This window comes from Lissotriton vulgaris, chromosome 1_1, assembly GCF_964263255.1.
Source record: "Lissotriton vulgaris chromosome 1_1, aLisVul1.2, whole genome shotgun sequence".
Lineage (NCBI taxonomy): Eukaryota > Metazoa > Chordata > Amphibia > Caudata > Salamandridae > Lissotriton > Lissotriton vulgaris.
In genome coordinates, this window is record NC_141685.1 from 1,625,436,674 (window position 1) to 1,625,462,707 (window position 26,034).

At 43.9% G+C, this 26,034-nt stretch overlaps 1 protein-coding gene across 1 annotated transcript in view; it reads right to left on the reverse strand.

The window, feature by feature from the left end:
• The window catches only part of NCAPH2 (non-SMC condensin II complex subunit H2), a 266,518-nt gene that overhangs the window by 214,391 nt on the left and 26,093 nt on the right, over positions 1 to 26,034 (reverse strand). The gene's annotated exons all lie outside the window — the stretch shown is intronic.

The following is a 26,034-nucleotide window of genomic DNA, read 5'->3' on the forward strand; positions in this document are numbered from 1 at the left end:
TCTTGGCAGATTGTTAAGACTACTTTGGACACTTCGTAGATGTTTGACCCACCCATCACTCGAGCCTAGTACCCTATTTTATAGATTATTTATTTATTTTATTTATTTAGAGTTTTATATAGCGCGAACAAGATCTTTGCAGATATCAGAGCGCTTTACAGAAACAGTAGGTAGGAAAACAAACTTTTGAAAACAGTGTAATATACGGTAGGGAGTGAGTTGCAAAGTAGGGTAGTACTTGCACAAGAGTATGCACACTAATAACAATCTAGAAGCAATAATATTGAAGCCGTGCAATGACGATTCGAGTAAGATTATAGCACCCCCGAGGGTGAGTAAACACACTGTTGAGAACGGAATAATAGGCAGTAGTGAATGGATTGCAAGTTAGTAGGGCACTCAGGTCACAGTGTACATCCCTAGTAAACAATCTGGAAACAAATATTAAGGCATCCGTGCTATGATTTTAGTCCAGTAGCAGTCGTATAAGAGTCTAATATAGATAAGCAATCAGGTAGCCGGTAGACTAGGAGCCCTGTACTGTCATTGATCCAGTAGCAATAGGGTTCATGTGAACTTAGCCATAAGGATGGCTTTTACCTCTTTCTTGAAAAGTACAGAGGAGGGGATAAGCCTAGTTTCTGGCGGGAGTGCATTCCAGATCCTGGGTGCCATTCCTGAGAAGGAGCGTTTGTATGTTTTTTCCTTCCGGAATCTGCGAGGTTTCAGGAGGAGATTCTTTGTGCTTCTGTTGGATCTTGAGCCTCCTGATATAGTCAGTTTGTGAGTGAGGTAGTTGAGTGCCTTGTGGTGTACGGCCGAATGGGTCATACAGGCAATTTTCAGCTGTACTCTGGCTTCAAACGGCAGCCAGTTCAGGGCTTTTAGGTCAGGGGATATGTGCGAGTGTTTTCTTGAACCAGTGATGAGCCTTGCGGCCGCGTTCAAGGAGGCTCGTAGGGGCGCCGTTGTTGTTAGGGGGAGCCCGCTGAGAGCCACAATTCCGTAGTCTATGCGAGGAATGACTAGGGCTTGTACAACAGTTCGGAAGTCCTTGGGTGGTAGGAAGGGTTTGAGTTTTCTCAGCGTGTTGATTTGGAAGTTGGCACCCTTGGTTGCTTTGCTAATATGCTGCTGCATGTCGAGATTGGAGTCAAGTGTAATGCCAAGGGATTTCGCCGAGTCCACGATGGTGGGGTGGACATTTAGTGCGGTTAGATGATAGAGCCAGGTTTGGGTGATGGCCTTTTTCGCAGGAGGTGAGATCAGAAGGAACTCAGTTTTCAGAGCATTTAGTTTAAGGTGATTGTCGGCCAGCCATGCTTGAGTGTTTCTTAGTGTGGCATTCAGAAGTTTGATGTCTTCAGGGGATTGAAGTTTGAGGTAGAGCTGAGTGTCATCTGCGTACATATGGAAGTGTACATTTGATGCTTGAAGCAAGGTGGTGAGTGGTTCCATGACGAGGTTGAACAGTGTGGGCGATAGGGAGGAGCCTTGTGGGACGCCTAGTGTTACGGGCACAGGCGAGGACAATGCATTGTTGATCTTGAACTTCTGAGACCGGTTGTGCAGAAAGGAAGTGAACCATTTGAGAACCGTCCCAGATATGCCCATTCTGTTGTTTAACAGCTCCAGTAGATTCTCGTGTTTGACCGTATCAAATGCGGAGGAGAGGTCAAGGAGGATGAGGAGGCAGGACTCGTTGTGATCAAGGATTTGGAGGGCGTCATCAATTATGTGTGTCATAGCCGTTTCCGTGCTATGTTTTGCTCTGAATCCTGATTGGTGAGGGTTGAGGAGGTCAAACTGCTCAATGTGTTTTGTCAGTTGGAGTTGTACACATTTTTCTAGCAATTTGGCCAGAGTGGGGATATTGGTGATCGGTCGGTAATTGTTTAGGTCGGCCGGGTCGGCTGTGGGTTTCTTGAGTATAGGCGTGACCTGCCCTATTTTGAGGGAGTCTGGGATGACTCCTTGTTGCAAGGAACAGTTGATGATTTTAGTCCAGAGTGGGAGGAGCATGGGGGTGAGGACTTTAACAGCGTTGGCAGGTAGGGGGTCTGTGAGGTGATTGGCGGGTTTCAGGTTGCCGAGCAGCTTTTGAATTGATTCTTCAGTGTAGGTGTCAAAGGACGTCCATGAAGCGTTGTTTTTAGGTTGAGTGTTAGTTATGCCTATGGAGCAGGAGTATCGACTTACGTCGTTGATGAGATCATTCCTTATGTTGTCGGTCTTTTGCTTGAAGAAAGCAGAGAAGTCTTCGCAACTTGGAATATCCTTTGCTGAGCTGTTAGGTTGTGGAGGCTGCGTCTTGGTTTGGGTTTTGACTCGATCGGACAGTTTTGTTGGTCGGTTTTTTGCTTGGTCCAGCTGTTGGCTAAAGAAGCCTGATTTTGATTGTTTGATTTTTCTGAAGTAAGCGTTTCTCTTACTCTTAAGCGCTCTAAGGTGCCGTGCTGAGGGGTCAGATCTCCACGTGCGCTCTGCCATGCGCATAGCACGTCTGTCCTCATTGAGTCTACCATCATACCATGGGTTCGAGTTCTTGGTGGCGACTCTCTTCATTTGCAGGGGTGCGGCTTCATTGATTATTGTAGACATAGTGTTTAGATAGTAGTCGGTCAGTGAATGCACATCAGAGACGCCCGTCGGGGGAAGAAGGAGATTGCCTGTGTGGGCAGGCAAGGAGTTTGGGTTAAGATTCTTCATGTCCCTCTTCCAGATCTTGGTTTTGGCAGGTTGAGCCGGGTTAAGTTTGACCTTTTCGTTGATGAAGAAGGTGATGATGTGGTGGTCTGACCAATCACAGGGTTCGATTGCCTCCAGCTGGGTAGAGTCTTCTTTGGCGATGATAAGGTCAAGGATAGAGCCTTTTACATGTGTTGGACGGTTGCAGATTTGGGTGAGGTCAAGCGCGTTGAGGAAAGTCTTAAGACTATTCACCACAGCGTCTTTCTGGTCGTTCCAGTGGAGGTTGAAGTCTCCCAAGTATATTTGATTGATCTGTCGACCGGCGTTGGTGGATATCGTGTCCATGATTTGTTGGGAGAAGGTGAGGTTGTCCCTGGGTGGGTGGTAGATAACATGAAGGGAACACACAGGTTTGCACTCGCTAGTAATATCGAGGCAGATGAGTTCGCAGGAGGAGAGGGAGGGGGAGGGACCTTCAGTGATGACGAGGTTGCTCCTGTAGATGCAAGCGATTCCCCCGCCCGTCTTGCCATCTCTGTCGAGTCTAATAATGTGATAGTTGGGGGGGACTAATATGTCCATTATAGGTGTGGAGGCTTCAGTTAGCCACGTTTCAGTCAGAATGGCTAGATCGAGGTCCATTGATGATACGAGATCCGCGATGCTGGCGGAGTGACTCGGGGCCGATCTGCAGTTGAGCAGGATACACTTTAGTTTGGGGGTGAAGAGAGTGGGTGAGTGTTCTAGGGCGAGGGGTACTTTTCTGAGATTACAGGTGACGGCACTTCTATTGCTCCGTGTGGGGGGCCTGAGGGGATTTGTGATAATCGTGGGTATGGGAAGGTGTGTAGTGGGGGGGAGTTTTGTGGGACCTGGGCCATATGAGCGGAGTAGAGAATGCAAGTCTCGGTCAGAGAGGGGGTGTAGGGTGCGACGGGGGGCAGCCGGTGGCCTTGCGGTCGGGGATCGAGGGCCAGCGTGGGGAGTGATGAGTGAAGAGGTTTGAGGGGCGAGTGGTGTACTTATTGGGCGCAGAAGTGAAGGGTAGGGGGTGTCTGGGGTATGTGAACAGAAGTTCTTTGATGGAGTGAAGATCTTCTTTGACTTGTAGGAGGGTGGATATGATCATGTCCAGAGTAGGATTGGGGATGGTATTGGGAGTGAGAGCAGTGGGTGCGTCATTGAGTGGGGCAAAAGGGTGGGCAGTGGGACGCGTGGGGCGGGATGTGCACGCGATGGTACATGGCTCTGCGGCCGTAGAAGGTGGGGTACAGGGCTCTGTGGCCATAGTAGATGGATGAGAGAGTTTGTGAGCAAGGGGCGGGGATGGCGTGGATGAGGACAGGGGGAGGTTAGTAGCATAGGTGATGGCGCTGGAGGAAGGTGGCGCAGGTGAGTTGAGGGATGAGTGTAGGCTGGAGAAGGAAGGGGTGACATTAGGATGGTGGGGGCTAAGAGTGGGGGGGGCTAGAGGGTAGGGTGTTGGGTTGAGGGAGGTGGAGTGTTCCGTGAGTCTGGCTGGTGGGGTGGTGTAGTGGGGAGTGAGAGTGGGGGGGGAGAGAGGGAGAGAGTTGGTCGTGTAGGGGGGCGTGAGAGATATGCTCAGTGCGGTGTGGGTGGGTTCTGTGAGACTCGTGTGAGGTGGGGTTGGGGGGTAAGGAGGGTGGGGGTATAGGGTATTTGTGATGGGGGGTGATATTCGGCCGTGCATGAGGGGTGTGGGGAAGTGAGATCGGATGGGTGATCGATTACAGTGGGATCTGAGACATTCGCAGGAGTCGTAAGGTGGGGGGTGAGGAGGGTGGGGGTATGGGGAATGTGCGAGGGGGGGTGAACTTGGCCAGTGCTTGGGGGACTTTGGGAAGTATGATTGGGTGTGTAACTGAGTACCGCGGGTGTGTAACTGAGTACCGCGCTGGACAGAGGGGAGAGGTGTGAGGTGTTCCTCTGCTGTGAGTATTGACGCTTGGAGTTGGGGGGTGTTGAGTAACCCGTGGTGTTAGGTGTGGCGGACTGCCTGTTGGAGATATGATTTAGGAAGGTGGGGAACAGATTGTCGAGTAGATCAAGGTGCCTATCAGTGGATTGGAATAGGATAATCCCATTGTTATAGATGGAGATGGTCGCTCTGCCCGGGAACAGTTGGGATGGTGTAATAGAGAGTGTTAGGCCATGCGCGTTTTTTCTAGAGGTGGAGATGGTGAGGGAGGCGCGGAGCACTTTCCTCCACTGTGCTCTGCGTGGGGTGTAGAAGATGATATCAGTGCTCGTGGCCCCATTAGTTAGCGAGAAGTAGGTGTCCACAAACGGGGTTTCGGGTGGGTCTTCAGGAAGTTGTGTTTGAAGCGTTTGGCGTTTTTTTTGGTGAGCTCGGATGGATAGTTAATCTTGTATGTGTGCTTGCCCATGCGTTCCATAATGGAAGAGGTGTAGGTATACGAGGTAGAGGAGGGGGGGTGGAGTGTGTAGGTGGGTGGGCGCGGTTATAGGGCGGGAGGCATGGAGAGAATAAGGAGAGAAATAGCAGATAGCTAAAGGTGTGAACACGGTTATAGGGCGGGAAGCGTGGAGAGATTAGCGGTGAGAAATAAAGTATAGTTATAGGTGTGAGATAATGAAGGAGACTGACTAGTCTAAGATGGCAACCACAGTGGTGTACTAGTCTAAGATGGCCGCCATAGAGAGAATAGAGAGGCAGGAGTACAAGTCCTTTGTCTGTTGTTGGGTTAGCAAGCCCAGTTTCCCTTTCTATTGATGGGCAGGTCCAGTTAGTCCCACTTCTATGTTGCTGCTTGGTGTCTTTTATGTTGCTGCTTTTGTTTTATGTCCCGTTTTTTTCTCTCCACTACCGAATTTCCTTCAGGATGGAATGGATTAGAATACCGCAACACAACGCCTAGATTGGCCATGGCCTCCTTGTAAGCTTTTGAGCTAAACGCAGGACCCTGTTCAGAATGTAGCGTGTCAACTGCGTATGTGCCGATAAAGACTCACAAATCTTTTATAACAATTTGAGGGTCAGCCGAGCGCTGAGCCCACATCCAAATAAATCTTGAGCATGAATCCACTGCGTCCATGACATAGTTATAGTTGCCGTCCCTCTGTAAGGGACCGCAGTGGTCCAGATAAACACAGCTAATGGTTTATCTGAAAGGACGAAGGACGTTTCACTGTAGAGACTTTCATCTTTTGGCTGATTTCACATTCCAAAACATACTTTCTGGTCGGTTTCCTCATACGCGGCCACCAGTATCTCTGTTTTAATAAAGACACTGTGGCGGAAACACCTGCTTGTGCAGAGGCAATCCCTTCATGTACTGCTAAGATTAGTCCTAATCTATGTTCCATGTTTGGAATTACTCTATTCTCCACTCCAGGGATTTGAGTAAAAGGAACATTATTCGCATCAGTTATGTATGAGTATTTGAGTGGAAAGCCTTTTGGTAATTTTTTATCACAGTCTTTGCTTGAAGCACTGATAGCTTGCATTATTTCGCGGTCTACTTTTTTTTTGAACGAGTGATTGCAGCTACGGAAGCTGTTTGCACAGCTGCCTTCGCGGCTTCATCAGCCAATGAATTCACCCCATCACGTTGATGACTCAGTGTATGTATAACATGAGTGTTCTGTAGTTCTTGTCGTAACTGAACTTGTTCCCAAAGCAATTTATGCTTGATTGTGCCACCTTTTACATCTTTGAAACAGTTTTGAATCCAGTTCTGCAAGAATCATTGTAAGATTGGACGCAATTATATGAATCACACACTATGAGTGTGGGGAATTCGCGATCAGTCTTTTCAAGCGCCATCTTGAATACTTGTAGCTCAGCTCGCTGAGCTTTACAATCCCTAGAGATTGTGTTTTAGTGACCATAGGTCAGAATTTGCCATCTCGCCAGCGACCTTTAACGATCGCGCATGCAGCACTATAAGCTTGTTTACCCCGATAGCGGGCTGTGCTGATCCGTCAGTATAAATTATACATTCATACTGCTCTAGAGGCAGAATTCAGTAGGCAGAGGACATTCTTGTTCGTATTGTAGAAATTCTTGTGGTTCCAAATAGGGGTCAAAAACATATTCAATGTCTGTTGTAGCAAGAGAATTAACCCATTGTATCCATCTCAGATGTAAAGCTTTTGCATTTGGAATGCTCGCTTTTGTCACTGCCTCCAAGGCAGGTACAGGAGTAACGACCATTATGCGCTTACCCTGTGCGAGGGCTCTCTCTTTTGCTACTGCAGTTTGAACCGCTGTCCGAATTTTTTCTGTAGAAGTGAATTTCATTTCTGCTTGTGTGTACAAGTGTGATTTATATTGGTACTTTTTCTCCTTCATTAAAGGTTAAGCATGTGAATCTGCATCTTCCTGGAATGTTGCATACGTTTACGCGTGTTTGTAAATGTTTTGTTGCTAACATGTCTGTTTGCAATGAACGCAAAATTTCTGTGTGTTTTTGAGTCCAATTGTTTTGAAATCAGGTTTGAATAATTCGTAGAGAGGTTCAACCCTTTCTACGTAATTTAGAATGTAATTTCTTTCGAAATTTAGGAAACCTAGAATGGATTAAGTGTTTCAGCATTTTTGGAGATTGGAGCAGCGCACACTTTTCTAAAAAGTTGGCTGCCAGGCTTTTGCCCTCACTTGATAATTCATATCCAATGAAAAGGACGTTTAAAAGGGCAAATTGTGATTTCTTGAAATTGAATTTGTACCCTTCAGAGGCGAAGCCAAGTATGATGGTGTTCACCCTGTCCAAGTCATCGTCTGTTAGATAGATGTCATCGACATATGATAACGCTTCATCATTATATGTTTGTAGTAACTCTGTGACTGGCTGAAAATAACCCTGGACTATTCTTGAATCCCTGGGGGAGACGACAGAATTGACGCTGTGTTCCCATAATTGAGAAAGCAGTCAAATACCTACTTTCAGGTGCAATGTTTTGACAGAAGAAACCATTAGAAATATCTAATGTGGTTTTATATTTTTTACGCACAAGGTTATTCATTAGTGCTCCACTGGGTGCATTTTGTACTGCAAATGTTTTGCAACAAGAGTTTAAATGTCTGTATTCCAAAACAAGACAATATGTATTGTCTGGTTTCAAGACAGGAAACAAAGGATTGTTCATTGACAAGGTGCATGTTTCAGTCACCCCTTGATGTTCAAGGTGATCTAAGATCTCCCTGACCTGTTTTTTAGCTTCTTGCTTTACTGGATACTGCCTTTGTGCAATTGGTTGAGTTTTCAATTGGATTTTATGGTGAGGAGAATCCTCATCCCATCCTACATGATTTTTGTATAATGCAGGAGCCTGGGCCACTTCCCATTTCCTGGCATAAGTATACAGGGATGTAGAATTCCTATAGCCCGACGCTCAGGACATATTGTTTGGGGTCAAGGGCAACAAGTTTTAATGTGCATTTTGTCCTTAGGACAAGCAGGCCCAACCGCTGCGGCACAAACCCTTTGGCTGCCAGTTTGCAGTACCACATTAAGGATCAGGGAAGGGCACTGCCTGCAGTTAAGTTAATATTTGTGTGCATATATTAATGCCGTTTGAACTTGTATTGATGGTTAATTAATTGAGAGCCTTTGTTATTAGGCTGAGCGCTCTCGGTAAATGTAAGTTCTGTCTGCACTACTGACAGTGGTTCCAGTATAAAAATGTTGACACACAATTTCAAAGTTTAGCAATATGAGGCTATGCATAATGCTCCCAAAATGCTCTCTGAATAGATGCAAATATTTGCAGAAGCTTGAAAGCAAGATTAATGATTCTTTGCTTTCTATATAGAATGTTCCAAAAAAATGAAAGTAGGAAAACCTTTTTTTTGCTAAACTACTATAAAATTTCAGGTACGATTTCTTTGCAGCATCATTTAGTAATATGTGTTGATGAATGCTAGTATTTTCCCAAAATATTCATATTAGAAAATCAGTGTAACCAGTTTCAATAAGATTTTGGGAAACATACAAATAAACAAGCATTGGCAAAGCCAGTAGGTCTGAAATGGTGGACTGCATTTTAGTTTTGGGAATGCGTTTCTTGTTTTGGCATGGTTTTTGTAAAACCTTATTGATGTGAGAGCTGCCGGACCCTCACCATTATAATAAACATTGGCAAAAGCTAAAATTGATTTTTGCTTCCAAAATGCACACACTGCCACATTAATTACTGGCACTGAACAAAACTACTTTGTTTGCCGATATGCTCCTTGTGAAAGAGCAGAATGCTGTCACTCACCATTACGCCAGCCGATACAGAGAGAGAATTTTAATAAACACAAAAGGTGATGGTTAACGCCAGACTAAATTAGGAGCCCAATTATTAAAGAAAGTCTCAAAAGTGCCCCCTTGGTATACGTCCTTGCATTAAGGGCAGCTATATGGCTTTAGTGAATTCACAAGAATTTACAGCAGTAGGGCAAAAAAAAATTTGTGAACTGCATTTTAGCGTGAGCAAATTTGCATGTGTAGATTTGTTCATGCGAAAACATGAGTGTTTGCAAGTTTATTTTCCGTCCAACCACTTTTTTCCTCAACTCTGGAAGAAGGTTTACGTCTGCAATTGGCAGGAGTAAATTTCCAACATTTGTCAGTATTGGAAAAGATTAGAGAAAAGTTGCTGAAAACCCTTAAAACATGCAAGTTAGTAGGTGTGTAGAGACTCAAAAGGACATTCCAACCCTGGAACTATTGTTTACCACTACCTTCAGTCCCAGCATGTAGATATGCGGAAACGTAGCAACATGAAGGGACTGCTAGTATTCAAACACTAATATGGTATGATCCCTGGCATAATCAGAGAGGCTATATAAGAACTCTGATATAATGAGATTGCTGCTATAATTTGTCGCCGCACAACATGGCACCAAAGGGACAAGTGGATTTTGTTACAGGACAAGTAGATTTAGGAATGGACATGCCCCATGGTCAAGTAGATATTTTAATAAATTCCACACCCCTGGTATATTATAAATTAATTGTAATATGATTGGAGAAGGCTGGCATAATGATGTCTTCGCCATGTGGGCACTCCCTGACAAATTCAGGTGGCCAGTCTTGTTCAGCTAGAAGAATGTCATAACACAGAGAATGTCATAACACTGAGAGAGTCGCTCCCAAAAGATTACTCTTATTTTTCTAGTTACGCCCCCCTCCGGAGTGTAACTTCATATCACTTGTGTGGGACACTAACCCGGGTATCTGCAGTTTTAACTTGGATGTACTCATTCAAGTCCACTGTCTCCAGATGATCCTTCAAGTTCTTGCGAGCTATGGTGACTTCTGCTGCACTGTCCAACATTGTCTGAGCCCACTCCCCGTTCTTGAGTTGTGTCCTCAACATCCTCGGCAGGTCTGATTTTTAGACCTGCTACCTTCTTTTTGGTGAATTGAGTTTTCTTATTTTTTGGAACGTGCTGATCGCCTTTGGACTTCACACGTTCTTCCTTGTTTTCTGACCGTCCTCTTCTTTTGGATTTTTGTGATGAAGTCTGAAAGGTACGAGAGGAACGTTTATCAGTTTCCTGATATCTATCAGATTTTCTCAAATTATCCCTATTCCTGAGGTTATAACTCCTTTCAGAGGGCTCCTTTGAGGACACCTACCTCTGGATTGAGAACGCTTCTCCTTAGATTGTTTGTTTAGTGTTCTCCCACTTCTTTTTAGGAAGAGTAACAGTGTTTTTAATAAGGACCTTGTCAGGACTTTCAGTCAGTTGGGGTTTTACTGGTTTACCACTCAAACTGTCTCTACCTAGTTTTTCATAGGATTTTTCAATTATTCTGGCCTGTTCTTGGGGTTGCTTAGTTACATAAAATTCCCTTAACTTTTGGCGGATCGCCACGGATCCTGCTTCTCCTTTAATATTAGCTAATATTATTGTTGAGATCAGTTTGAAATCTTTCAGTAATTTCATACCTAGATTCAAAGCAGGCTCTGCCCCGTATTCAGTTTGAATCGGTTTCAGGACATCTGATATTACCGCCATAGACGAACACCATGTGTTTTGATGTAGATTGCAGCAAAGACTATACCCCAAGTGTCACAGTCCTCCAGGTGTGGTGCGATCCCCATTGGTAAACAGATTGTTAGAATTATGTGTTTCTCATGAGGGGTAGTATCAGGAAATACTGCCTCTATTTGAGTAATTTTTTGAGCTATCCAGAATGGAATTTATTCCCTTTTTTACGAATGACTGATTGTATAGTCTGTGGTGTGATTTTATTTGTGTTCCCCTGGTGAGGAGTTTGCTGTTGAATCCTTATAGAAGGTTGGACTGTTAAGAGTCCACATGACATATTGAACCAATTGTCTATGTATTTTGATTAGTTGTTTTAGTTGAACTAATAGTTCTGCACCTGACATTTCTTCAATGGCAGGATGGGATGTATAGCTTGATAATACTGGCCATGTTGCTCCTGGTCTACCTAGTGGACCCAGCCTGGAAATGTGATTTATATGTTGTAGGGCGCTTTAAACCAGAGCGCATGCTCTTGGTATGTTAGTGGAATTTCAACATCCTCGAAAGGAATGTATTCCGTTGGAGGTCCCTCTTCTTTGTAGAAGTGAAACACATCTGTTACTGGATTTGCTTCAGGGAATATAATCCATGAATAGAATACCTCTGTCTGATTATATTCATGTGCCTCTATCGCAAATATTACCCTACCACCTCTTGATGATAGGCCATTTTTTATAAGTTTTATAGTGATGGCTTTCCTTAAATTTTCTGGGATGATTATAGCATCATCGTCAGCTTCATTAAAGCCTGTTGTGTCAAAAGCTGCAACGAGTGGATCGGCTGCAGCTCCAACGTGCTAGGTGTTGTCGCCGTTATTCGACATTGTTTCCTTGAAACTTGCTCTGCAAACTTTCATTAAACAAAGATAAGGTGCACAATATTTTGGAACACTGTATCCTTCAACGTTGAAAAAACCAAAAAGCTAATACATAGGATTTTCGTCCTACTCAGCTTTGGCGGATATTTTATCCTTTTACCCACTCCAGACTTCTATTGGAGTATTTTGATGGGAAAAAGGGGTCGCTGAGAAAAGCACGACTGAGATACTTTAATATCTAGCGTTAAATTAGTGCCTTACCAAACGTTGGGGGCCATGTAGTGTAGTTCCTATATTCCCAATAGGCTATGCGCATTGGAATAATAGATCCTATAGATTAGACGTAGGACTGAGGTCAACTAGATCTCTAGCGAATATACGAAACTTGTATGTATGTATTTGAGCTTATATAGCGCACAGCTACCCACAAAGGGTTTCCCGGCGCTTGCTTAGGGAACCCGTCCTGGTATTCCCCTGTGAGATAACCCCCGGCAGGGTATCCACAAGGTGAAAGCCAGGCATCTGTAATGGCAGAGTTCTTGGCTCTATTTAGCAGTGATATAGATCTTAGTCTTGCTCACATCTAGGATAGGTATTCTTAGCTTGTGTTGGCCCTTTTAAGCCCTTTCTTCCAGACCTAGAAGAGGATAGCTGCTTAATATGATGATAGATCCCTTATTCTTGACTCTAACCTGTCTATTGCCTATTGGCTTTGACATACTTGACACATTGGTATGGTTTATGTAGGTATTCTGGCAGAGCTAAGGGGCATTTCATCCCTTTCAGGCCTACAGGCCTAGAGCTAGAGGGACTCCATCTTGATGGAGCTGAGAGGCTTTTCAGGGTAAAGGTAAAGTTTATAGTTAAAGCTGTTTTTCACTTGGAGAGAACCGGTCTGGGCCAGCCCTTATCGGTAGGCTGTATTATTCTCTGTGTGGAAGACACAACAAAAGGCCGGCCGGCTGGGTGTGTGTCCTTGATGCGAGGTGATGCAGAGACCTGGTGGGCGGCAGGCTGATGGCTGGAACTTTCCATGAGGAAACAGCATTCTATATCAGTGAAGTGCAGAGGCGGAGTCAGTCAGTCGTGTTGAGGTGGAGGAGTGGTAAGCAGTCGAGTGGAGTTGGCAGAGAGAGAGGGTTCAAGCTGGAGAGAGCTGAGTTGAATAGTGAGCTGGAACTGAAGGAAGCAGTCAGAAGCAGTTACTTATCAGGAGGAGGTGTGAATAGCTGGAGTATGAAGTAATGCCTTTTAGAAGAGATGGAGGAGAGATCGTGGACTAACCTGTGGGAGCAGATGGAGTTAATTGGACATTGGCGCAGAGACAGAGTGAACAAGCTAGTGGAATGAAAAGCATTAGAGCGGCAGGAACCATTAGATTGAAGCTGGAAGGTGGAGACAGTTCGTGGGGGAGAGGAGTCCAGTGCAAAGTGATCAGCGCAGAGGTGTATCCAAGAGTGCAGGAGAGAGAGAGAGTCTGAGATGAGCCAAGGCACAGACGAGAGAGGAACCCAGATGACAGCTAGAACAAGACTTCACACTAATCAGGTGATATCAATTTCATCACATTAGTTTACTTTACACTTGCATCTTAATCTTGTCCTTATTCCCTAGGCTATTGTATGTCTAATCTTTTCCCTTTCAGCGGTGTGTTCTATCTATAGTCTTTGCCAGTTACAGATCTGTGTAGGTGTTTATATTGTTCTAATAAAACCCCAGTTTGTAGCAAACTGCCATGTGCCTTGTATTCTTGTTCAATCCAGGTAAATGTATCTCCTAGGTGTTTAGTGTTTACATGAATGGATGAGTAACCCCAATCAGGTAAGTGGTGATCACATAAATAGGGAGCGAGTGGACCTATGATGCCAAGAATAAGAGGTACATTATATTAATTGGCTAACTCCTAATATTGTAGTAGCAAGCCCTTAGTGAATAGGGAGAGAGAGACTTCCCCAACATATAACTGAAGGTGTTCATAGGAATGTGGTCGTCGTTGATATGCGGCGTTAGTCAGAACGCTGGGTTGGATTACCAGCGTGGATACCCACAGGATTGTGGCTTGTGTAAGTGAGAGCGTCAGGGGGGATGACTGGCGTGGAGGTTTGCCGGATTGCGAACCGTTTGGAAAAGAGAGCATTGGGTTCTGCAGGCCCATGTGTAGACGCACCGGATTGTGTGTCATATCTGCCCTGGGGTAGATTAGTCTGGGTCTGAGTGGCCGCGAGACTATAAGGTAATCAGTGAGTATTCTTAGTATCCCTATAGGTTTAGTGGTGTTTCTAATAATATGAGCTTGTATATTGCGAGTTCCCCATCCTCAGGTAGGTACCCAGGTGCCTGGATAGATGGTCCTGAGGAGGGATGTGGTTACGTTCTGGCTGGGTTGGAGGGGCCCCTAGGGGCTGATCCCATCTAATCAGAAAATCCGGCCATGACATCTGGCGTCACGAACTGCTTACCTATCCTGTGTGCCTGGCCATGTGCTTGGATAGTTTCCCATGTGTTGTGAGGGAGTGCCCTGAACGTCAGTTTCATCTGGCGTAGTTTGGCCTTTTATGTAGCCTGTGTGACCTATGGGCTTGAACAGTTGCAGCGTGAGGAGATTGCATTACATCATGGCATTTGGTTTATTCAGGGTGGAAGGAATGGTTTTCATCTTGGTGTTTAAACTGTCAGGGTTGAAGGATGGCATTACATGAGGGAGCCAGTTACATCTTTGTGATGGTCCAATTGTATATATGTGTGTAAAAAATGCTTTTAAATTGTCCATTAAATTGCTTGCTGCATCTGCTTATGCTGTGCAATGTGAAATGTGTTCATTGTAATATGATTTGTGGAGTTCTTTACATATAGCTCCTTGTAAATATGGCTTGTGAATAGCGCCATGTTATTGTGGCTTGTGAGGTGCATGTTCTCGTGTTGATCTGCTGTGTTCTTTGTGCATTGCGCCTTGGATATATTGTTTGTGAAAAGCTTGTCTTGTAAATATGGCTTGTGAATAGCGCCATGTTATTGTGGCTTGTGAGGTGCATGTTCTCATGTTGATCTGCTGTGTTCCTTGTGAATTGCGCCTTGGATATATTGTTTGTGAAAAGCTTGTCTTGTAAATATGGCTTGTGAATAGCGCCATGTGGTCATGGCTTGGACAGGGCATGTTATCATTACGTTAGGCAGGAGAGAGCTGGATCTCTCTCGGGTGCTTGGGGATAACGTTTTGAAAATGTGTGTAAGTGTTATCTGTAAACGTGAAGAGATGTGCTCATGACTTTCCCATGTATCCATGGACATTGGGGAATGATTGTGCTTGAGCTGCCAAAGGGTTAATATCTTGAATTGAGATGGCAGTCTTTATTTTTAACATGCTGTTAACACGCATGGTTATCTGACCTGACTATAAAAGGCAGTGGATTATTTGTGGTTTGATTTTGACTTTTACTGGTTCCTGGGTCTGCCTACGTGCTTTGTCAGCTTCTTGACGGAAAGGTAACATCTTGTGCTTTGCGAAGGGCTCTGTTAAATGCGTCTACGAATTTGTGTGGGTTTGCCTTGGAACTGATGACTTCATGTGTCTGACTCTTAGGGGTCGGTCGGTTATAAATCAACCAGTCGGATTGAGATAAGGGTTTGCACGGAGAGAGTAAATGTGCTTCTTAATATGCATCCACTGACGTGTGGAGAATTATTTTTGAATGCATGATTTAAAATCTGTGAAATGTTAAAAAGATGGCCCAGTTAGAGTGCACGCTACGGGGCTGTTTTCATTCATTATTTCTTTGAGGGTTTTCCATCTAGAAAGGAATGTGCTGGCCGATGCTTTGAAATGATCACAGGTTGAGAATAATCAATCTTGCCCGATAGTGCATGGTAACATGTGCTTTTAATTAGTGAAAGGCAACCGTGTGCTTTTAAAATAAATGTGTTCTCATTATTATTTTCCCAAATGCAAACTGAACCTTTTTTTTCTAATGTGACTGTATGCAGCAAAACTGCCATTGGTAAGTTAACCAACTCAGTTAGAAAATAAATGGCTGTTTGATAATATCTGAATGTGGCCCTTTTATTAGGTTGATTTGAAAAATTTGCGCTATAAATTACGCTGTAATGCATATTTACATGTTGTCCCTGGTTGAACAAAATATAATGGTGAAATGTGTCTGCATTTTATGTTGTTTTAAAATTATTTCTCTTTCAACAGCTGACAATATATGTTTTTAATACCTTGCACGATAAACATGCTGCCTGATAGATATATGTGCAGAGAAATATTAAACCCAATAGTCCATGATAATTCGTTTTTTCAAATGCAGAATGCATAATCTTGTGTGCAGAAGTAAATTGTCCCTTTTTGTATGTTGATCTGCATGCTCAATAACTGCTCATGTTTCTAATGTCTTGCTTTTAGCTGCATTAGTTAGACAAAAGTCTTTTTAGAAAGTGGAGCTTTTAAGTAGCAGTACATTGTAACAGAATTGTTTTTTTTTTAAAAATGCTATCTTTCGTTAGTTGGAGAAATCAGGCCTGGGAACAAGCTTACAAGGAATTTGTTTGTCGACCTTGGCAGACCAGCTGGTTTGTGAAGACAGGTTTTTTCCTCTGCAGGCTCCGAACACGGCCTGTCTATGATTGGCCATAATCCAATTTTGTTCTGCGGACGGAATGTTTATGTAAGGGAGGGGTGAACTCGCTCTTCCTGGCTGTCGATGCAGGCGGCTTCATTGCCTGCTGATAAGGGATTCTTGCAGACTCTTGGCCCTTGGAGTTAGTTAGATACAGTAGGCCTGGGCAGGCTTGCCTGATCAGGGAAAGGGAGGCTTGCAGCGCCCTGCTCCTGCTGTGAGATCATCACTTGGCAGTGATTCAAATTGCTTCACACTGTAGCCTGGCTCCTGCGTATTCTGAAGGGAGGGGCTGTCTCACAGAGGATTAGGGTATGATTAGACCATTCTGAATGTCCTTAAAAATTAGATTTTGAATGTTTTTAATTAATTAGGATATTTTCTTTTCAATAATGAAAGGCACCCGGGGTGCTTTTTAAATAGAAAATGTTATCATGCAAGATTAATGATACTTGTTTTCTTGTCCTAGGATTGCTGGGTTGTGGTTATGGTGCGTGGGTCGCCCCCCCCCCCCCACTTCCTTTCTTATTTTAGTTTTTTACTTTCATGTTTTTATGTTAGTTTGTTATTTTTGGAAGATGGAACCAGACCAGACCAGACCGGAAGGGTGGTGGATGGCCGCATCGGAGGAAGTGTCCGGATACCGAAGATGCCGGGTGGTGACCTACACTGATGTCCCAAAATTGACATTGGACTTTTTAAAAAAAAAAAAAAAAAAAAAAATTATACTTTTTTTTTATTTGTGACAGAATCGCAAAAGGATTTGGTTATGTAATTCCTTGGCCTGCATTATTCCCATGTTTTTTCTTTGCAATCACTACGAGCAGGCCCCACTTTAAAAAAAAAAAACCATGTCATCATGGTTTTGCTTTGCTTTTTAGGATGCAGTCACCTGTTATAGTTTTCCTGTTTTCTTCAAAACAGTTTTTGCCAATGAAGGACTTTTTTTTTGAATGGTGGTGCACACATGTGTTCCACAGTGTGATGTAAAATGGATGTTAACTGTTTTAGGCTTGGTGTTACACCAGCTATCTTGTAGAAATGGGGTTGTCTTTTACTGTTATTACATTTTCACCTTGATTGATCAAAGGGTGGTTACCCTAGACTTTAGGTTGTCCTGGGAGGTGTGTCTTTTAGTATGATTATGTATTAATGTTTGCCCAGACCTTGAGAACAGTTTGCCATGTCTATTTCTCAGATTTCACCAAAATGTTTCCTTAAATTGACCATAGTAGGTAGGCCTCATTTAGGCCCATTGTTATTTTCATCCCACAAACAAGCCCCTACACCAATAGATTTCATGAGTCATCATTAGCTTAAGTTGACCATAGTAGGTAGGCCTCATTTAGGCCCTTTGTTGTTTTTTCATTAGAAGTTGAAACACATTAGTTCTTAAGTTGTCCGAAGTAGGTAGGCCCCATTTAGGCCCCTTGCTGTTTTCATTCAACACATAAGTCCCTACATCACTAGACTTCACCAGTTGTCACTAGAAGTTGAGGCACATTTAGTTTGAGGATGCTTTGGTTAGTTTCTGTTGTTATCAGATCCAATCTTAGATATGTTTCAGCATTCAAGTCAAGGGTGCTTTGATTTGTTTTCAGTTGGTTGTTAGATTTGTATTCCCTACAATCGAGTTTCAGGTACATTTCCTTCAGTTGTCATTCTTTTTAGAGAGTTTTTTAGTTTTTGATTTGTTGATAGATTGTGTTGATGTTTGTTTATATGGATGTTGTTGTTTATAGATGTTCGCAAGATAAGGATCTAAGGGTGGAATGTAATGGCAGAGTTCTTGGCTCTATTTAGCAGTGATATAGATCTTAGTCTTGCTCACATCTAGGATAGGTATTCTTAGCTTGTGTTGGCCCTTTTAAGCCCTTTCTTCCAGACCTAGAAGAGGATAGCTGCTTAATATGATGATAGATCCCTTATTCTTGACTCTAACCTGTCTATTGCCTATTGACTTTGACATACTTGACACATTGGTATGGTTTATGTAGGTATTCTGGCAGAGCTAAGGGGCATTTCATCCCTTTCAGGCCTACAGGCCTAGAGCTAGAGGGACTCCATCTTGATGGAGCTGAGAGGCTTTTCAGGGTAAAGGTAAAGTTTATAGTTAAAGCTGTTTTTCACTTGGAGAGAACCGGTCTGGGCCAGCCCTTATCGGTAGGCTGTATTATTCTCTGTGTGGAAGACACAACAAAAGGCCAAAAGGCCGGCCGGCTGGGTGTGTGTCCTTGATGCGAGGTGATGCAGAGACCTGGTGGGCGGCAGGCTGATGGCTGGAACTTTCCATGAGGAAACAGCATTCTATATCAGTGAAGTGCAGAGGCGGAGTCAGTCAGTCGTGTTGAGGTGGAGGAGTGGTAAGCAGTCGAGTGGAGTTGGCAGAGAGAGAGGGTTCAAGCTGGAGAGAGCTGAGTTGAATAGTGAGCTGGAACTGAAGGAAGCAGTCAGAAGCAGTTACTTATCAGGAGGAGGTGTGAATAGCTGGAGTCTGAAGTAATGCCTTTTAGAAGAGACGGAGGAGAGATCGTGGACTAACCTGTGGGAGCAGATGGAGTTAATTGGACATTGGCGCAGAGACAGAGTGAACAAGCTAGTGGAATGAAAAGCATTAGAGCGGCAGGAACCATTAGATTGAAGCTGGAAGGTGGAGACAGTTCGTGGGGGAGAGGAGTCCAGTGCAAAGTGATCAGCGCAGAGGTGTATCCAAGAGTGCAGGAGAGAGTCTGAGATGAGCCAAGGCACAGACGAGAGAGGAACCCAGATGACAGCTAGAACAAGACTTCACACTAATCAGGTGATATCAATTTCATCACATTAGTTTACTTTACACTTGCATCTTAATCTTGTCCTTATTCCCTAGGCTATTGTATGTCTAATCTTTTCCCTTTCAGCGGTGTGTTCTATCTATAGTCTTTGCCAGTTACAGATCTGTGTAGGTGCTAATATTGTTCTAATAAAACCCCAGTTTGTAGCAAACTGCCATGTGCCTTGTATTCTTGTTCAATCCAGGTAAATGTATCTCCTAGGTGTTTAGTGTTTACATGAATGGATGAGTAACCCCAATCAGGTAAGTGGTGATCCCATAAATAGGGAGCGAGTGGACCTATGATGCCAAGAATAAGAGGTACATTATATTAATTGGCTAACTCCTAATATTGTAGTAGCAAGCCCTTAGTGAATAGGGAGAGAGAGACTTCCCCAACATATAACTGAAGGTGTTCATAGGAATGTGGTCGTCGTTGATATGCGGCGTTAGTGAGAACGCTGGGTTGGATTACCAGCGTGGATACCCACAGGATTGTGGCTTGTGTAAGTGAGAGCGTCAGGGGGGGGATGACTGGGGTGGAGGTTTGCTGGATTGCGAACCGTTTGGAAAAGAGAGCATTGGGTTCTGCAGGCCCATGTGTAGACGCACCGGATTGTGTGTCATATCTGCCCTTGGGTAGATTAGTCTGGGTCTGAGTGGCCGCGAGACTATAAGGTAATCAGTGAGTATTCTTAGTATCCCTATAGATTTAGTGGTGTTTCTAATAATATGAGCTTGTATATTGCGAGTTCCCCATCCTCAGGTAGGTACCCAGGTGCCTGGATAGATGGTCCTGAGGAGGGATGTGGTTACGTTCTGGCTGGGTTGGAGGGGCCCCTAGGGGCTGATCCCATCTAATCAGAAAATCCGGCCATGACAGCATCCCGCCGCGAGGGGCCGTTGTGGAGATTAAGCAAGCTATTGCCCAGAGTCGCAGAGTGTGAACCCGTGAGTCGAGAAGGCACCGGAGCGAGAATTATCGAGTCCGTGGAATTTTTGAGCCCAAGACCCGCCGAGGCGGGGAATTGAACCCTGGTGCAGGGCCGATCTCAGCTTCCGGGTCTGCCGCCTCTAACCCCTGAGCCACACTTCTCCACTTAATTGTGTGTGTGCGCCAGCTAACTCAGAGGTCACTAGAAACTTTCTCGAATATACAAGAAGGGATTAGTTTCTGACAACCGCATAAACAAGACAACTTTGTTTCCCAAGAATAAGAAATATATCTCTAGAGTCGCTGAAACAATAGATAAGTATTTCACTCAGTCAATCGTGCATGCCTCGTTTCTGCAGAGTTACAGAGAAATAGAGAGAGGGGCGTTTTCAATAAAATGGGTTTATTGAACAGTCTTCTTTCTCATGCAAGAGAAGTGAACTGCTACAATCGTTAGGCAGACTGTAAAGTATGATGCGTACAGCGAGAATAGTATTATAAAATAATACTGTAAAAGCATTGTATGGTTTCTAAGCCATATAAAAATACATACATAAATACTCAGACTAAAATACTCAACTGGTGCTTCTAAAATACCCCTACCCCAATGTACCTAACCTAAGTCTAGTACGTGGAAAGAAGTAAGTATTGTGTAGCATAGGTGTAGTTATTTTTGCCAAGAATCTACCAAAGGATTCTCTAGGTTCTAATCTGCTCCATACCTTAGTTAGAATGAATTAGGTCTGGTATCCCTGTCGGAGGACTCGATTTCCCAACACCCCGCAAAGGTAGCTTGGAAACACTGCAGCTAGATTCTCGGCAGGAGAAAGGCAGCCTCTGGATCAGTGCGTCAGCTGGAGAGTCTGCTTCCTTCGACACTTGCTGTAGCGAGCTGCGTCGGGCAAGTAAATAGTCGAACTGCTCTGAACCACCGCAGTCTGCTAGAGCAAGTGAAGGTATATTTATACCTTGAAGGTGTTTAGGAATGCCATTAGGAAGGGGAGGGTAGGGCAGCTCCTGGAGACTGAACGCACGGGCCCTGAAGGATGAAACGGTTGCCAAAGAAATTAGGGTGGATACAGAACTCTATTTCCAAGAAAATCAGGAAACCGTGTAATCCGCTGTCGTTTTATGGGAAGCGTTCAAAGCTGTAATATGCGATAGAGCTCAAAATATCTTTGCTCAAAAAGGAATTGCAGGAGCTCTTGACGTTGGAAGATAATTTGGTAGACCTTGAGAATAGGGGGGCAGCCACTTTGAATGGACACACCCTCCGCCAGCTTAACGTCACTAGTAGAGAATACCAAGCACTGGTCACCAAGGAGACACGGGCACACCAGATCGAAGTCCAACATCTGCTGTATGAGACTGGGGATAGGGCGGACAAATTGCTGGCATGGTTGGACAGGAAGGAACAAGAGTCAAGGTGGGTTATATCTATTAGGGAGCTAGATCAGTCCTACACCACGCCACAAGATATTGCCGGGGTTTTGCCTGATGTTACTTAACACTACGCAACTCAGACACGAGCCACTGAGGCACAAATTACACAATACCTTGAAGGTGTTGTACTCCCCTGCCTTGCCAGTGAGGGGCTTGATGTAGACATTTCATTAGACGAAGTCACGAAGGCCATTGGTCGTCTGAAGACGGGGAAAACCTTGGGCCCCAACGGACTCCCTGGGAATTTTTTAAACAACATAGTACCCTTCTGGCTCCGCACCTACTTAAGATGTTTCAAAATTCTAAAGATATTGAGATACTCCCTGCTGATCTCTGTATGGCGACAGTGGTGACGATACCCAAGGAAGGGAAACCCCCGGACGAATGTGGGTCGTATCGTCCCATTTCGCTATAAAATATAAAAACCAACATCCTAGCTACTATACTGGTGACACGCCTTTTAACAGTCATCATTCCCTGATTCACGAGGACCAATCTGGTTTTATGCCAAAACGAGCCACCCGCTACAATCTCCGAAGAGTGGCTAATTGGATGGAAGGCCCACTTGCTCCTTTCTCTCGACACTGAAAAGGCATTTGACACAATCCATTGGCCCTTTATGGGACATGTTCTCGAGAAATTCGGATTTGGCCTGGCTTTTAGGAAGTGGGTGGCACTGCTTTATACGGAGCCCAAGGCTAGGGTGCGGGTTCACGGAGCTCTATCGGAATCCTGGCCAATTCAAAGAGGGACCAGACAGGCTGCCCCCTTTCCCCTCTGCTTTTTGCTGTCATTGTAGAACCCTAGGCCTGTGTCGTCCGAGCCTCCCCAGGGCTGGGGGGATTTGTAGAGGACTCCCGATTGCTAGATGAGGAACACATTTCCCTCTATGTGGACGACATCCTACTTTATGTGACGAACACAAAGGAGACGCTTTCTCAACTCAGACGCATTTTTTAGACCTACGGGCCCCATGTAGGATATAAAATCAACTGGAGTAAGTCAACCCTATAGCCAGTTGATGGTGGTAGTGGTGGTGGGTCGTTTGGAGCCTCAAACATACCCTGGTTGCTTACGCTGGTCGACTAAAGGGTTTACTTATCTTGGCCTCTACATCACTAAAAACGAGGCAGCGAGCCTACCACGTAATATTAGGCGGGCCTCTCAAACTTTCAGCAATATGTCAAGAGATGGAGAAGGCTTCCTTTAACTATTATGGGGAGGGCCGCTATGTACAAAATGGTCACACTTCCAAACTGCTATATGTTGTACAAAACATGTTCCGTAAAATTCCAGACACAATGTTCAAACTCATAGATAGTGAATTGTGCTTGCTCCTCTAGGACGGGGCGCATCCATGTGTTGCACTTCAAACACCGCAGAGGAATCCGTACAATGGGGGCTTGGATCTGCCAGACATTAGAGCGTACTATAGAGCGTCCCACCCCATAGTTATCAATGACTAGATCCAAGCACCGGGAGGTCACTAGACATATCGGTTGTAAAGGTTACAGTTTAACGAACGTACGCACATTCACTATATTTATGGGGGCAAGGGCAGCAGGCGCTTGCTACAGGCGACCCAGATATCATTGGAGGCATGGAAAAGCTCAGAACGTCAAATGCGATGGGATCAGAAGTTTACCAGGGAAACCCCCGCTGTGGGAAGAAAATAGGTTGACCGAAAGTGGGGAAGCTAAGAGGCTTTAAGAAATGGGACCCGATAGGCATTTCTAAAATAAGGGATATCTTGGACAGGGGTGAGTTGGCCTCTTTTAGCACACTCCAGAACAGGTATCAGCTACACGACACTGGGGCATATGCATACCTTCGTCTGAAACATGCATGGATTGCAGAGGGGGCGACACTGCCCCGGGACGCCCCGTTAGAGGGTCGATTCCTGCAGGAAGAGATCTTGGCGAAAGTCATCTCATTTACTTATAAGACGTTACTCAACAATATGCCAGACAAATGAGGTCCACTCCGAACTAAATGGGAAACCCCCACTGGTGTTCTGGAGGATATAGATTGGGAGGCCGCTCTCATGCATCCAGGAGAAGTGGCAATCAAACTTCGGTTACGTCTCATCCAATACAATATCCTCCATCGCACTTATTTTGATAGCGCACAATTGCATAAAAAAGGGAGTGCGGAAAGTCCGGAATGCCTTATGTGACAGGTAGCAAACGGAACGTTCATACATACTCTGTGGGAATGTACAAAGATCCAGGTATACTGGGGAAAGATTGTGAGGGAGCTTAATAATATCCTTGAAGTCCAAATAGAATTAGAGCCATGGTTTCTTCTCCTAGGAATCCCCACAGACGTGGATATCTCAAGGCGCAAGCTTCTACTAGCCAACTTGGGGTTAGTGGTGGCCAAACGGGACATATCGAAATATTGGGGTGCCCAACAAATACCGACACCCAAGGAATGGAGGAAGAGTCTTGATCTCTATATGGTGGCGGAACTAGTGACGTAGAGAGAGAGAGAGAGAGAGAGAGAGAAAGAGGGGCTGTCCGCGGAAATTTCGGAACTAAAGGGCACCGTGGATAAAATACAACGATCTAGAAGTGGAAGCAGAGGGAGGGGGATTGGTATCAGGACAACGGGGAGAAGAGCCTTGAATGATGTACTGTAATGTCCCTGCTTTTGGGAACCTAGTGTATTTATAGTCTTGGGTTGTTCTTCATGCCTGCCCGGCTTGTTCAAACTCATCGACAGATTCCCCTACAATGGCTTTTACTTTGGATTATTGCCATATGAGAAATGTGGAATGATAATTATTGTGTTTTTGTGTATTCATGCTTTGTTCAATGTGTTATTTTTCTTTTCAAAACAAAAGAAAAATATCTCAACAACAAAAAAAATAATCTAGAAAAGGAAGCCAGTTATAATAAAACCAAGTAGTATTAAAGGACATAATTAATCTTGACCGTGCCACCAGCATTCCATGGTTAGCATACGTGAAGCAGTCCTTCACAGATCTGGGCCAAGCATTCCTGGACAATTCACCCTCCAACTGCTTGTCTTTCTCTAAATCTAAGCTAAGAGAAGCTTTCCTCACTAATTGCGAACAAGATAGACGGCAGCGAAACCTATGCAAAACTACGGTTTTAACCTACCATACCCGACTTAGAGTGGCTACAAGACATGATTCTTATCTCTACTTCGTCTCCAATAACATGCATCACTATTTATTTCCCCTAATGATAGGTTACCCAGCTAAAGTATACTCAATAAATCATTCATGACAGTGCAATTTGCTTACTTCAAGATGATGCCTTGCGCCCGGCATATTTTCCTGAAGTGCGTACCTATTTAACTGTCTCTTACTTCCACAGACTTGTTTTGGTGGTTGCCTATAGGTGCGTCTGTTCACCATGGCAATATACTGCACTGTTTCTGGCTAATTTGGTAAGTTTGCCACCTTTCCATATGATTCTCACTATGTATATTGTTATGTGGCATAAATGCCATATCTTTTCATATTTGTTTGCAGGTTATTTAGGGTTTCTAGTCATACATTTGCCCAACAGCCGTGAAAATTATGCCTTCAGACTATACTTTTGGAGTCATCTGTTGCCAAATGGTATACATTATCAGTCTATGGGCAAGGGTTGGACTCTCGGATGGACAATATTATGTAGAGACTTGTCTTTCGTTTATTTAGTTTTAGTTCTGGATTTTGGTCACCAACCTTCCTATAATTCTTGGGACATATGTTTCTGGAATATAGGTGAATAGACCATTTGTGTTGGTTCATTACTGGTAATTGGTTCACCGAATAGGACTAATATTGCCGTTTCATTTAATTTTATTTCAAAATCTTTATTCAGATATGAAAAATATCCATAAAAGCACAAATCCAAAAATCACAACATATAATAAAAAGTACATAGGTCCGATAAAAGGGGAGACAATTAAAAATGGGACACATCGTGACAAAATTGATTTTTGATCAGTGTCAACAAATACATCATACAATTCATTGTGGTTAAAAATAAGTTATAAAAAGAGATCTCAACAAGATGAATCTGCAATATAAAAAGAAGATTTTTTAGCAAAGATAGATTTCAGAGGGTACACATTGAGTTACGAGCACATACTGCCACTTTCAGGATGGAACCTACTCGGAAAGTTAACTCATCTTCCAAAGTATCATTCTTTGACTTTTACTTGTGTTATTCTTTGTGAGATGTTTGGTTTATTCAATATATTATATGTATCCATATTTAATATATTTATTCTATGTGCAGACAACTATAACTTACATGTTATTCAAATATGCATGTTTTGGCTTACTTCAGTCATGTTTATTTCCTTGGTTTGCCTACTTTTACGTTTCTATATAGCGTAACAGCGGTCAGCCATTTTTGGGTTTCGACCTAAAGTCCTGAGGTCTCACGTACCGATGACCAACAAGACCAAAATGTCAAAATCTATTCTCTGTTGCTCAGAGAGCATTTTTAAGTGCCATTTTCATTTGAAAGTAGAGGACACTTTAGACACTCTTCCTAGGCAAATGGAACTTCATTATTTAGTGCATTTCTTGTGGCTAGACTATGACAACTGTGTGGCATTCTTTAGTCTGGGTTATAAAACTGAGCCTTAAGCTTATGTACATATATTGACATTACTATTTAGTATAAAACAATTTGTATTTGAATAAAGGTTATATATTATATGTAG